Source organism: Miscanthus floridulus, chromosome 10 (assembly GCF_019320115.1).
Source record: "Miscanthus floridulus cultivar M001 chromosome 10, ASM1932011v1, whole genome shotgun sequence".
Lineage (NCBI taxonomy): Eukaryota > Viridiplantae > Streptophyta > Magnoliopsida > Poales > Poaceae > Miscanthus > Miscanthus floridulus.
Genome location: NC_089589.1, coordinates 27,622,315 through 27,638,075, shown reverse-complemented (window position 1 = coordinate 27,638,075; position 15,761 = coordinate 27,622,315). Strand labels below are relative to the sequence as shown.

Here is a 15,761-nt window from a genome sequence, read left to right as displayed (position 1 = left end):
ACTTTTTTTTTCTTGGTCATCACGTGCATGCGGGGGTTGGTCCGTCTGGACGGACGGACACCCTCAACCAAGCATTACCGTTTACGCATCCTCCGTGTGGATATGAATTTTGATCATGGGCCAGCTAACTCGACCTTCCAAAACTTTTTGACCTGACTTAACTGGCTGGTATGTCGGGTCAGATTTGAGTTATGATTTTAGACCCATGACCCGATCCAACCTGAGAAAGCTGACCCAAAGTAGTAAAACCTGATCTAATCCCATCTGCCAGTGCGTCGACGGACCAAAAATTTTGACATGACAATTTTTTATTGGCCCAAGTCGAGTCCGACCCGATCCCAATGTTTAGCATCATCTAGCGGTTCCTTTTACTCCATTTCTTTCAAGACAACTTAAGACTTTCACTTCTTTTGGACACTTCTACCGGACCAACAACAAAGACGAGTCGGTCCTTACCAAGATCAAACAATAGACCTTATCTATATAGATTCAAGTTCTATATATTTTCGGTCATTGTGTGTGACCCGAAACTTGATAAAAATGAATTACAATGCTGCCACGTTCAACTAATCTAGTCTAGGGGAAGAAACGAACTAAACTACTTCGACCTATAAAATACCAAAACGGCTGCCACTTGCATCCTTACTTTATGTTAGCCCAGTTGGCCCACTATGAAAATGGATCGAGAATGTTATTAGCGGCCCACTCACCTGCCTTCTCCGTGCTTTACTTGTCTCTGGAGACTACCAAATCATCCATTCCACACGGCTCAGAGCCTCGCATAGATCTCACATGGCCTTCCTCCCGATCCTCCGGCGGCGCGGGCACCACCTCACCGTACAGCTCTGCCACCACCTCGTCCTCTGCTCTGGAGTCCTCTCAGTCGTAGTATCGCATCTTCGGCTCTCCTACATCGTGTCACCTGCAACCAATGTTCAAAAAGACGCTAGGCGATTTCTAAGCGATGCCCCATAGCCTAGAGCCTAGACGGGCCTAAGCGAGCCTAGGCGTTTTAAGGTGTTTTTCTAGGCGTTTTAATGTTTTAACTTTAATTAATGGGACATGTGGACCACCTCGCCGCCCAGCTCTGCTTCTTTCTCCACTACGGCCAGCCTCCTCCCTTCCGCAGCACGTGCCTACACGCGCCTGCCGCCGCCGCCCGCACGCGTCCGAAGCTCCTCCTCTGTCACCGGCGACCTCCGCCAGGTGCTCCTCCTCCCCCACCGGCGCCGCTGATGAGCTGGCGCTGCCTAGGGGTCCGCCTACCCCCTAGGCTAGGCGGGACCCCATCGTCTAGTGTGATGTAGACAAGGCCGATCTTCCGAAAGGTATGATAGCGTCGATTGGTGGAGACTCGACGTTCACGATCTAGGCCTCGAACTAAGACTGATTTGGACCCTCGCAACCATTACACCACTGCTCCGTTGGTTATCAACCACGCGAACGCGATTGACCTCGCTGAGAAGGCTTTCCTGCAAGCGAATCGAGAACACAAGCAATAAAGGGATGAACGCAATCTGAAATTGCAAATAAATATGAGGCTTATGAAAACAAGGAGTTCAAGTCTTTATTCGAAAGGACTAATCGCCACAGGCGAACAAGATCAAGAACTGGGGCCCTGGTTCACAGCAAGCAGCCTTGGCGGCACAGTTGTAGCAAAACGATGTCTGTTTCACGAGGAAATCAAGAACTAAACAAAATCCAAACCCTAAGGAGAGCGACGGCTGCTATTTATAGAGTCTTGGGCGTCACCCCCTTGGACGCGCCCCCTAATGGCCCAAACACGATACATGGTCCAACGGACCTAAAGACGGTGTCGTAGCACCCTGACAGATTCTGGACGCTGACTTGTTTCGATGATTCCTGTTGATTCCGAAGAGCTTTCGACGTGAGACCACTTGGATTGGCTTCCTTATCAAATTAGCTTTCCATCCATATATGGATCATCGAAAACGGAGTCCGGATGCGTCCTGGGTGACCAGTTTAAGGCAGACTGGTCCTAGAGGCCGAGGCAGACTCGAACTTGAGTTGCTTTGGGCCTCTACCTCGGGGACTCGAACCGAATTAGTCTCAAACCTCCTTCTTGACTTGGACACCCTTGCTGGCCTCCTTCCTCTCCATACCATGCGCCAAACATGTTCATATGCATGGGTGTCATGTCCTCATCATAGTGCCTAGTCGCGCCTAGGCGGACGCCTAATGTCGCCTTTTTGAACATTGCCTGCAACGACACTGGCCGACTCCAAGTCTCCGACCGCCCTGCGCGAGCGCTCCTTCCCTCACACGCGTCCTGTGCGGCGCTCCCCGATGCGCTCCGGTCGGGCGGAGTCGCCGACGACTGCGTCTCCTCCGCTCATACCGACCTCCGCATCGCCACGCTCGTGCCCAAATGAGGTAATGCGTTAATTTCTGGTGAGTGTGTAACACTGAAGATATTGGTAGAAAGTTCAGTAGACCATGGAATGAGTATGAACGTGTTTGAGACTTCATGTTATATGTCATCAACACAATAACACCTAACACGATTCATGTTCCTTGTTACATATAGTTAGGGATGAAAACGGTACGGATATTTTCCGACCGTATTCGAAACCGAATCCGTTTAGAGGGGTTGAGATCTGTCCGTATCCGAGTCCGGATATCCAACATCCGATATCGTATCCGTATCCGAATACTCAAATCGCATATTTATGATGTCGATATCCAATCGTATCCTATCCGACATAGTTGACACTATTCGTATTCGAATCCGAATCCGAACAGAAATATGAAAACAAATGTAATATCGGTGATATCCGTCCGTATCCGATCCGTTTTCATCCCTACATATAGTTCACGAATCAAAATATTTCATTATTAGGGTATAATTGTTTGGTGAGGAGAAGGCGTTGAAATAAATGCTGTAGTAGATTCTTTTTTTTTGCTGTAGTTGTTGTTTGGTCATGTATTCGTTCCACCACTATGTGCTTATAGTTATTTAACAATGGTTATTTATCGTGCATAAATCGAAAGCTGCCTGTGTTATAATAATAGAACTACTATTGAGGTCATTCATTCTAGAGAATTTTCATGATCTAGTTTATCGGTGGCAAGCATAAAGTGCCCTTTATATTGCTACTAATTTAAATATCTAAAAAATAAAAGGAGCCTCGTTAGGAAGCTGCATTCTCATGGCACTGGCAGCATATATATGAACATCTAGTTGGCAACCTACGTACATTTTCAGGCTCACAATGAATCCGCAAGCCGGAATAAGCTGTATCATAACATTTGTTTTGTAACATGACGACTCACAACTTAATTATATGTACAAGGCTCTGTATTCTCAGGTGGTAACCTGCATCCACAGTACACACAGATTCGAATAAAAAAACTAATTCACATCACATCGCATTCTAGTCACCATGAATTTATTTGCAGTGTCCAACATCTGACTGCCTCACGACGACCCGGCTCCATTGCTTCTTCTTCGGCCGAAGCGATGATAGCTCCAGCCTCCAAGGCTGCTTTTTGTCCATGCGGCACTCCACCTGCAGGCGAGGTCTTTTATGCATTCTATAATCGATAGTGCTAGAGACGTATGTAGTAATAATAATAGTCTTGGAGTAGCATGCATACTTTATTGTTACTCCCTCTGTTGTTCCACGATGAATTCCCTTCAAACTTGCTCCACTTTGTCCAATAACACCTCCTCTGTTTCATCCCCTGAAACGGACCGTCTAGTCAAGTAACCAGATATTCCAATAGCAAGAAAGGTGCTCAGTATATGCAACATATAAAGCAGCAGTGTTGTGTTAATTTACCTGAAGCGTCGGCAGAGGGGCTGATGTTTGTCTTGAAGCTGAAAGGATCCATCGTGTACTTCACGTACCACTTCCTTTCAATGTTGTTGTCATCATCATCTGCATATGCCTTGACCTGCTTGATATGGCTGAACTTGTCCCACTCAGGGCTAGATTTTCCTTTAGCTATGGAAGCGAGCAGTGAGACATCACAGTCTAGAAGTAAATCCCTTGGGTTTACGTCCTTCAAGTATCCAGGGAGTGTTCTCATGTCGTAGTCCTCCAGTCCGAGTTTCTGAAGTGCAGGCAAACCCTCTAGTACCTGCAACTCTGGGCACGAGCAGATATCAAGGTTCTGCAAATTTGGCAGATTGCTGATCCTCTCCAGGCTAGGACATCCATTCACCTGAATTTTCAAATCAGAACCAAAGTTTTCCAAAGCGCTTGGGTGCTCATGGTGGTGTGGTAGTAAGAACTCTGGCCCAACATGCTTGATGGCTGGGGCGCTTCTAATCAGTAGCAACTCCAAGCTGGGGAGCTGGAACAAGCTATCAGGTAGCTCTATGCAATAAGGCAAGTCTTCCATGGATAGAATCCTCAAGTATCCAAGGGACACAATTGCTGTCGACGTCATCCACTTCGGAAGTCGTTGACTAAAGTACCCAATGATTTCAAGATTTTCTAAGCAAGGCGGAAGGCAGAGCTCATCAAACACCTTCTCGATTTGTTGTTGCTCTTCCTGTTTCACCAACCGGTGAGCACCTCCACGTCCACTAGGGCACTGTAAGCACAGATAGCTGAGGCACACCTTTTCACCAAGCCTGGCTTTTATAGCAAATGAGGACGAAGATACATTCTCCAGGCCATGTATACTAAGATGCGTGAGCCGGTTAAGAGGTCCTAATTCTTCCAAACTACACCAATCACCCTCCACATGGGCTGGAAACCCCTTTAATATATTCAAATTAGTTAGGCTGCCGAAACCCCTGGGTATATTGTTTATACCTGAGACCTCAGCTGTCGTAACTCTCCAATGCCACGAGGAAGCTTCGTCAGACTTCCACAGTTAGAAAGGTCAATGAACTGCAAGAATTGCATCATGTCTATTTTTTCTGGCAGCCTAGATGTGTCAGTGCCAACTAGGGACAAATACCTCAAGTGTTTGAGTTGGACCAATGATTTAGACAATGCATCAAAATTTCCATCTTCTATATGTAAGGTCCGCAACCATCGAAAAGATGACAGTGAATCACCTGGGTTGATCTTTATTTCCCCAACTAAAATCAATGTTCGTAGTGATATATGTGCTTGTAGAGAACTCCACCCTTGCTCATTTGGGTCTAATTTTTGGTTTCTAGTGATATCCGAATAATATTTTGTGGATTAATATTGTTGATAAGGCCAGCCTCACTTTTGTTTGCTATCAGTGCTTCATCTCTAGTCAAATACTGAGCGAATGAGCGAACAACATCATGCATATTGCAAACTAGCTGGTCTATGTACCCTTGATCCGGCTCAAGAAGGTTCCTAGCTATTAGCTGGTCATAGTACTCTTTTCCTAATACTTCCAAATCACGTGAGTTTCCATGGACAAATCCTTCCCCAATCCACATGGCAACAATACGGTCATACCGGAACACCATGCTCTTGGGGAGGAGGGCGTAGTGCAGAAAGCAAGACTGCAACTTTGGGTGCAAATCTTGATAGCTAAGGTATACTGCATAGTTTAGCTCTTCAGGCATTTGAGATACTGACCATGTAGAATCATTTAGGACATTTTTCCAGTCGCTTCGCCTTATGTTTTTCTGGCGGAGAAGGCCTCCTATTACTTTGACTGCGAGAGGCAAACCATCACATTTTGCTATAATCGACGTTCCAATGTCCTTCAATGCATCAACCTTTGGTTCATCATTGTTTTCATTTCCAACCACCTGCAAAGCAACTTAAGCTTGTTAATTGAATGGAATATGTAGATATAAATACACTTGGTCATAATCGGAAGCAAAATCAAGTGCTAAAAACGATAGTGTGTGCAGAGGCAAAATTCACATGCGACATTCTAGCGTATGACCGATGTACCAGTCCACTAAAATAGATGGAAAAAATCATCGTATATGTATATCACTACGGTGCAATTAGGTGACGTCTGTGACTGTGTACAAGAATAGTGTTCTCATCAGTCACTATCATTACCAACTCTCGTCTACCTGATGTTTATAGTCACTCCAGTATTATCGTATCTTTTATTTAATTTTTTCTTATTTTATTAAAAAAGGTTGTACAGTAGGCCAGACTACTTCTCACTGCCAAGTACTGACAGTGATAAGTGATAAAAAAGCACAAAATGTACGCCAGATTACTGCATCTTCACTGCCAGTAACCGACTAATGACAGTATTTAAACTCAAGATCTCAACATTCTCCTGAGCATCTATACCAGCAGAGCTATACAACACTTGTGACTATACAACTGATGCTATTCTTTTAACTACACAATTTTGAATCTTATATTGCATATTTGATACTCTAAATGATCTCAGATGAAAAGGTTGTTAACTGCAAAGTTGTAGATCGATCTCATCGACTACTAACTCTACTATTGACTTTGTCTCCATTCGACATCATTAACCATCTCAAATCCCATTGGTGAACTTACATAGAATATTTTGATATGTAAACCATCTTAAATTAAAAAGTAATTAACTACAAAGTTTTAAATCTTTTTGAACGTATAAAGCTTATCTTATCAAACATCATATGAAAAAGTTATTACTTTTTCATAAAATAGCCTATCACTGTTGGTTGTAGCCACAATCCGGCCACGACGGATGGTCCTTCACTGCATGTTCGTGGCTATAACCAGCAGTGATAGTACACTGCCTGTCACTATCACTTGTAGCCACGATTCGTTCGTGAAAGTTCAATTCGTTCGTGAAAGTTCATCTATCACTGTCAGTTGTACTATCACTACCGGTTCCAAAGCAACCAGCAATGATGGTCCGACAATGATGGCCTGTGTTTGCGGTAGTGCTAGGTCCTATGCTACCCACTTGCCTATTAATAATGGTATGAACTATCATGTCAGCCTGCACTATGGCACTTAAGGCCATGTTTGGATGTTGTAGTATTAAGAGACGTAGTATTAAGAAACCACGATTTTAGAACCTATAGATGTGGTAAACCATGATTTAGCAACAAAGAGGTCTAGATATGAGTTTATAAAACTCTAAGAGACTACAAATTTAGCAAAACTCTGGTTTTCAAAACCATAAAATTTGTTGCATCAAAACACTTCATACAACTCTAATAAAATCAAAGTATTTCATAAAAGCATGGTATTTTTCTAAAACTCCAAAAATACATCTACATCCAAACAGGGCTAAGATTTTGAACTTGCTACATTCGAAAATTGTATATGTAGTAGAAGTATTATTTTTATAAAAATATAGAATAATCAAAATTAAATTACCAGTGTTGATATGACATAGTATTTGAGTCAAATTTTATAAAATTATTTGAAATAAAAACTTATAAACTTTTTTGTCATGCCATAGTAATGTAATTTAAAATAAATTATCAGTGTCATTTATATGTGGTTTGTTAAGTAACAGTTTAGCACTTGATGATCTATTAACTAAAAATATCCTAATGTATGTATGTTTGATTGGTCGATATATTAACCCAACTTTATGTTAATAACCGAAATGTATAGCATGGATCATGGAGGATGCAAACTATACAGCCACGATGTTGTCAGAAATTGGTCCTGCTATCGGCCAGGTTGAAGGTGAAAGAAGGAACCAGAGAAACCAGAGGATTTATTTTAACGAACATCTGTCCCTGCTGATGGTTCAGTAATTAACTAATCGGTCCCAATACAAGCCTACATGAAGCTAGTCCTCATTTGAAACCCAAAGATTGGGTATATGATCCTAGAAAATAAATTCGTCCCTTTGTGACATTTGGTTTATTTTTTTATTCCAATTTGACACTATATGTTCAATTTCGTTGCAACTTATCATGAGATTATTCATAAAAGGACCAAACACCCCCTGGTAGAAAAACGAATGGACGGAAGTCAATTATTAGGATCCAACTGGAAAGGTTATTAAAGTCTGTACATCTTGACCTGAAGAAGCTACGTTTTTCTCCCTTATTCATACTCTCTTGGATGCAGGTAAGCCTAATGTGATATCCCTTGTATCCTTAGCTTTTTAACCATTCTAGAGATGAGACAAGTGAGGCAAGTTACATGGACAATTACTCAAGTGTCTATGGTAAAACATGTCAATCAGGATATATGCCAAAGGCCCCGTGAGTACTTTTCCTAACTTTTTACGCCATGTTCAGAATAGAACTTTAAATCATTGATTTTATTTTAACATGTTTACAGGATCTAGTAAAATTATAATAGTTTGAAAAGGTTGTTAGAGAAAAGGATAAAAGTTACATATGTTATATGTTATTTTAATGTCTAACTCGATGAGATATTTAAAAAGTTACACTCCTATCACCTAATAATAGGACTTCTGAAAATTTAGAACAAAATAAATTAGGCAGTAATGTCCAGTCCTGATTGGCTTTAATAGTACAGGCTATAAATTGCTGATTCTTTATCAGACCGTGGAGGATGGGACTTGGTCTTCGAGATATTAAACCTAAGCACCAGACGCCCTTTGCAACGAAAGGATACAGTAGAGTAAAAGTTTAGAAATCTTAATCTCATGACCATCTAAAGAGTTGAGGCTCTCAAAAAAATCTATAGAGTTGCGACCACAAGTATTAGCAACAATGTAATAATCTCTTACGAAACTTCACAAGCACCTACAGTCATTTGTGTAATGTAAGAATTTTTTTTAAAAAAAATATTACTACATGTTACTAACTTTATTATTGTTTGTAGTTTACGCTTATTCCTTTTAGGCTTTTATTTCGCCCGTTCTTTATCATGCTCTGTGTTCATGATTCTTTAATGACATTTCACTACTATAGAAATGGATTTCGCCAACACTATTTTGATTCTATTAGAAACATCGGTAAAAATATATCACCTCCGGTAATTGAACCGTTGATAAAAATGGCTTTCACCACCATTTGTGGCAGTGAAAACTGGTTTTGATTATATAGCCGGCCAGAAACCCTAGCCCATTCTCACTCCCTCACCAACACCCCACCTACTGACCACCTCTCTCTCCCTTACTCGAGCACTTCCTTCCGCCCCCTCTCTCCCTCACCAGCACTCCCTCTGGGCCCCCTCTCTATCCCACTGTAGCACCCGCGGCCCTAAGATCGGATCTGCCATCGGCGCGGGGGCAGACACCACCCATGGCCCTCAGCAGCATGGCGGACGCCTCCCAACATAGAGATGGACCTCGATGTCACAATCCTGGCCGCTAAGGGCAGCTAGCGTAGACCATCATGGATGACTGCAGGCACACATGACACGTGTATTTTTTTATTATTTTTATTCAACTTTCAAAATCGGTTTCAATGTGGCGGTGATGAAGGTGAGCATCACCGCCGAATCGCAAAACCGGTGGTGATGGTGGTTTTCAAGTAAGCGGTGATAATGTTTGTGTAGTAGTGTTTTGAAAGTGGTTTACAGACCCTAGATTTCTAATATTAATGCTAAAACAAATAGCTAGTTTGTACAACCATGCGCATAAGGGCATCTTCAGTGTAGATTTTCTTTATGTGGTTTCTAAGAGTGCCACATCATTTTATTTATAGGTTTAGGTTGATGAATGAAATGATTCCTCTCAAGACATAATTTTATAAATAGATAGTAAAGCAAATGTGAAGAAAATGCGCAAGATTACCGACATCTGAATAGATAGTGTAGCAAATGCGCATGCATGAATGTGTAACAAAATAAAGCTATAAATTAACTTATACGAACCTGCTTCTTCAGCAAAGACCATGCATTTTCTTGCTCTAATTTGTTGACATGGTGGTAGGGCACCTCCGCCTTCATGCCTTTGGCGACCATGTCATGTCTTGTGGTAACGAGGACACAACTACCTTGAGCTAGGACGTTTAATAATGGAGTTTTGAGGACACCCTCCCATGCATGGTTGTCCCAGACATCATCCATCACCAATAAAGTCTTGCAGTCCTTCAAGGCTTCCTTAAGGGTCCGCTGTAGTGCGGCCTTTGTGTTTCTTGGTGCTTGATGGTTTCCTTGTGCTTCAGTGATAGCTCTCTCTAATAGATCAGCATCGCTAAATTCTTGATTAACACTCAACCATATTCTCTTTTGAAACTCTTGATTGATGAAGTCATGATTAAAGATCTTCTTGGCAAGGGTGGTTTTGCCAATCCCTCCTACTCCCACAATAGCATAAACCATAACATTTTTGTCGTTCTTCGTGAGCAAATCCACAAGATTTCTTGTGTCCTCCTCAATCTTCTCACCAACCACACCTAACTCATCCTCCCCTGTTGTCTCACGCCTAGCGCGAAGGGAGGATTCTACCTTTTTTGTGTTGTCCTCATAAGATGCAAGGTTAAAGAAGTTGAAGGTTTTGCTACGCTTCTCAATGTCATCTAGCCTCTCGTTAAGACTTTTTATGCGATTACCGATGTCATGAGCATGGAGAGGATTCCTCATACAAAAGAGCAACGGATTGAAGCAGCCCATATCACGGCTTTGACCCCGTTCTATCGCCTTGAGCTGGCACAAATCAAGGATGTTGGTAGCATCATACATGGCATTCCTAAGCTCTCTCACCCATGATTTCACACTCTCGTCGCTGATGTTCCTCTTGTCAGCATCGGCGAGGAACCTCTTAAGGTCCCCAAGCTTCATCCCCATCTTTTTTATCTCATCGGGAACACCTAAGAGTAGATGCACCTCTTCTTTAGCCATCTCCAACAACATGTCTTGGAGGTAGGATGCTAAAGCATGCAGTACCACCGCCATTTTTGCTGCTTCGGTATCTACAAAATCGAAATTAGATAAAAAATTTCGTGTTTCGTTTTAAAGGAAAGGTAATCTTGATGGTAAAAGTACCGAGGCCCCTGTAACCTTGGCACTTTTATTCAAAAGGGAACACTGCAACAGTAGATAGGTACTAGAATAATCACATTTAAATGATAACCGAGTACTTTTGGTACCAGATCTGGCGCATAGTAGCAAGCTAAAACGATAACGGAGTTAACAAATTAATGAGTAGCTAGCAGACGAGAATATGATGAAGTTTGATCTATGGATGATGTTGAAATATTATATACTTGGGCACCTAAAAATCGAAAGCAGCTACACCAATCTCAAGCCGTCACCCTTGTGTGAGTATATTTGTGAGTGGAAGAAGAGTATAATATCTCCAACAAAAACTAGAAAGAAAGAAAGAAAGCGGATGGAAAAGAGAATTAATGCTGTGTGTGTCCTTCGGTTCCGGCGTCAAGGAAATGGACCTGTTGAGCGATGGCTGGAACTGGAAGTACGTAACGTTTGACCAAGTGCCGGCTGGTTTGCCTAGCAGTTGCACAGTTGGAGATGCCTGGATCTGGCCTCTGGCTCGTTGTGGTGTGGGCTACTGCTCTGCTTGACGGACGCTGGTGGAGGTGGGAGTAGGTGGTGTCTAAAGGGCTGAGGGCCGATAGCCGGCAATGGAGGCATGAGCTAGGAGACGTGAGGTGTGCCTGCGGTGGCTACACTGGGGCTGCTTTAGTTGGTGAACGAAGGCGACTTTATTTATTGTTGGGCATGGCCACCTAGTTAACTGAGCTGGTTGTGGCAGAGAATTTTTTTGTTTTACTCTGAACAACTTCAAATATAAACACACACACACAACCACAAACATTGATCAATATATAGTAAGTCCATCCTGCCAGAAAGAACAATTGTCCCACTGAAACTAATGCATTACTTTGCCTCGCCAAATATAACAAGCGCCAGCCTCAGCCACTTTGCTCCTCCATCGAGTCTCACTCAGTTATTGATAATTGATAACATTCACTTGAAAACACACCGATTTCACTTGTCTTGCATAACTGGATTGATCAAAAGGAAAGATACTTCACAATGGGATGCCAAAGCATTTACCAATCCAAACAGTTGTCGATTATTAATGATACAACATATCTCATAATACAAAATTTCCTAAAATATTAACTCATCTTTCTACAAAACTAAAGATTTTGACATCTGCCTATGCTCAATATATGTTTGTCTTACTGAACATGATGTGCCCTGCAGTATAATACAATAAAAATTATTAAGAAACATAAAATGAAGAGAGCGTTAGTGCAGAAAAGAAGGGGGAAACAAGGTCTGATCTGCTCCTCTTACTGATAGCCGCAGCATGCAAAAGTGAACTTGGCAGGAATGGCCACACTAGTGTATTGCCTCTACCAGAGGGCCAAATCATATCACCATATGAATATTCCTCAGCTCGGTTACCAAAAAAAAACTGCATATTTCTTTTTTAGATATATGGAACTGGGGCAATACATATCTCCTTTATAAAATAATTGGTTAGAGCATTAACAAAAATGATTGATCATATTAGGTTGATCCCTGCGAGATAACAAACAAAGCAAGGAAAATAAAATTGCATATGTTGTAACTCCCATGAATTACTAATATGAGAATGTAGCTCATTTTCTTGGATGCGAGGCAATCAACTCTAATAGAGCAATGACAAAAATCGACCGCATGCAGAGTCCATTCAATTAGAGATGGACAGTGCAAAACTGTATCCATCCATGATCTAATTGCATCGGACACTGCTAAACCAAACTACACAAGAGCGATGGCTATTAGGGATATATATGTGCATTCTGAAACCAAAAAATCAATCCTTGTATGCAATCAGAAAATTCAACGCTTCTGATGGAAGCACAAATGGCCATAGATGAATAGAAAATGCTTATATTTGCCAGCCAACTGATTATCCGATCCATATCGATGTTAATGACATCACGCAGCAGCACAACTGAGCTAGCTAGGAAGATCTACCTCAACCGCTCAACGTCAAGAGGCAATGTTCAAGGCGCTAGGGAAAAAAGGGGTATATATTATATAACAAACAAATTTCAGCCAAATTGTACAGCATAATTCAAAAAAGTTGTGTCTAAGACACGGTCTATGCAGCGCAAATGTAGTACTATCATGGATAAAGCATCTCGCCATAGTTAGGCATGCATATGGTCAGCCGTAACAGAGTCTCTGAGGATAGATGCTACTGTATTCTTCAATTATTTGTTGAAAATTTAAGTTTTTTGCCCAATCGCAGGTATTGATTGGTAATATACTACACAACATTATCCACAAGTAAGGTTTGGGGTGCACATTATTTGCCATGTTGAAATATATACTCCATGCAAAATGAAAAGATGGAAAAAAAATTGGGACTTCTCAGAGTAGAAAAAGAAAAATGTATGAGGAAACTTATGCTGCTTCCACCAATATGGGCATTAGGGATGATAGCTATCCGAATTAAACAAGAAGCACTGAAGAAGATAGCATGGTTGTGAAAGTTCTCTACACAATACCAAATGCAATACAGAAAATTTTCAAGAAGATTAGTGAGTGAACCGAAACTATGACAGTACTACCATCTGTTACAAAACGAATTGTAATGTGAAACGTTTGAAATAAATGAATTTCTTTCAGTAACTAACGAAAACCTCCAGCGAAATTCCTCTGTTCTAGCATGCAGTGAAATGGAAAGCAAACAATACGGAAATTAACAACAATAACAGGTGACAGCCTCTGACCACAACTACTACTATCCTGCTAGCACTGAGTAACAAACAGGAAGAGTATGATATCACATTTTTTTTAATATTCATCAAGAGGGGTGACTCAGGTGAGTAATAATGGATCGAACCTCCGTTGAGCAGGGATGGCTTGGACTTGGCAGCATCCTCAGCTTCAGTGAGGTACTCCTCCTGGCGCCCTCGTCCTCGTCCACATAGTCAGCGAACTGCAGGAAAGCCACGGACGGCTGCCCGGTACCCCCCTCCCCATACCAGGTCTGGGTCAGGGTACCCCAGCACGCAGACGCAGCCGAGCAGGAGCCAAGAGAGCGCCACCGCCATCAGCCAGGAACCAACCAATCGGGCGAGGCCGTGATCGCGACGTCCAGCAACTTGTTGGGTGAGGGCGGCGCACGGTCCTGGCCAGCCGACCGGGGGGGGGGGGGGGGGGAGTAGGCCCCGGGCGAATCGGAGCGGCAGTCGAAGGGGGCGGTGGCGGTGCACCATGAACACTTGTACTGAAGCTACAAAATTCTGCGGAATTGGGCGCGAGAAACACAAACCTGATCAGATCCTGGAGCTACGCACTGCAGATGAGAGACCGAGTGGGAGACGTACCAGCGCCGGAGGTGCATTGACGTGGTTGCCGGTGCTGAAAATCGTGGCCATGTTGAGCAGTTTATTGGAGTCGTAGGGCGCCAATCGGAGGACACCGAATGGCTGCGCAGTCTTGGAGGCGTCGTCATGTTCCCGTTGGGATCCGACCGACGTCGGGCGTGGGGGCATCCTCAGATCCAGCGATGGTTGGGCGTGGGGTGGGCGGCGTCGGAGTCCGCAACGAGGGTCGAGCGGGGGTGGCGCGGCATCGGCGGCGACGGTGGTGAGGGCGTGTGCGATGGGCTATGGAGAGGGACGGAGGAGCAAGGGTGGCGCACCATGGGATTGCGAGTGGGGAACGCCCCCTTCCTTTTTACAAAGCCACGGGTGGTGAGCGTCTTCTGGGTGGGCGTCTCCCATGGGGGGCCGCAGCGCCGTGTCACCCCGCCGCCAACGCGATGCCGATCTGAAAGGGAGATGGATCGGCATGGAGGGGGTCGCGAGCGTGGAGGGAGGCTGCGGGCGTGCGGGGCTGGCGGCGGGGAGGATGGAGTGGAGCTCGTGACGCGGTATCGCACAGACGGGAGTGAGGAGCGACTAAAAAAATCGTACGAAAAAATAGTCTTACTTCTGTTTTTTAAGTTGACGGAGATTAATCCTCAGTAAGCATGTGCCAAAAAAAAAAAGGCATCGGAACGAATTTATTAAGCCTAATTAATTTGTCATTAGTATATATTTACTATAGCACAACATTATCAAATCATGGACTAATTAGACTTAATAAATTTGTCTCGTAAATTAGTCTCAATCTATGAAATTAATTATTTTTAGTTTATATTTAATACTCAGAGCATGTGTCTAAACGTACGAAACTTAGCGGGTGAAAATAAAAGTCTGCATGAATTTGAACTGTGTGCCGACCGCGCCACGTCACGGGGACGCGTTGATACCAGCACACATCACAAACGACAAGGCCCGCACATCGCCATTGCTGCAAATGTCCTTTCCAGCGTCTCAGTCGTCACAGAAAAACATTACTGCGAATGATCGCTACTGCCAACCAATGACGGGCCCACTCGGTTTCAATCTGCTTGAGGAAAACTTTGGCGTCCGACGAGGCGACGACTCCGAAGGTGACCCCGAAGCCGAAGGCCCTCTTTGGTACAGATTCAGCCGGATCCGGCTCCTTCTGACACGAGCCTGACGAAACACTGTGCAAGCACTGTTTACGAAATCTGTTTTTCTCACTTATCTTCCTCACTCTCACTGACACACGTAGAGGTGCAGGAGCCAAAATTTCGAGCTCCACCGGTGAAGCCGCTGATTGTGACCGTCTGTGAGAGAGAGGAGAGGAGAGAGAAAACCAGCTCTAGCTACAGTGAATGAACAGTGAAACTGCAGGCAGAAGCTAGAGCTGCCTGGAGCCGTGCCAAACGGGCTCGAAGCCGGATTCTGGCCGAGCCTGGGCCCCCGGTAGGGACACCGAGGACAAGGAGGCGAGGCTTGACATGCACACCGTCAAGCAGTACTCCGATCCGGAGCAGCCTGGGCCATGCGATGTTCTCACTCCTGTCACCATCGGCACGTCAGCTTATCACTTTCATCTCGTCTCAGATCGAGTGGTCGAGAGATTCCAATGCCCGTGCAATGCAGAGCAAAATGCTGTAGGAGTACAACT

The 15,761-nt window shown here is 43.7% G+C and overlaps 1 pseudogene; it reads right to left on the bottom strand.

Moving 5' to 3' along the window:
• Positions 1 to 3,499: 3,499 nt before the first annotated feature.
• On the bottom strand, positions 3,500 to 10,703 carry LOC136489894 (putative disease resistance protein RGA4; annotated as a pseudogene).
• Positions 10,704 to 15,761: the final 5,058 nt, after the last annotated feature.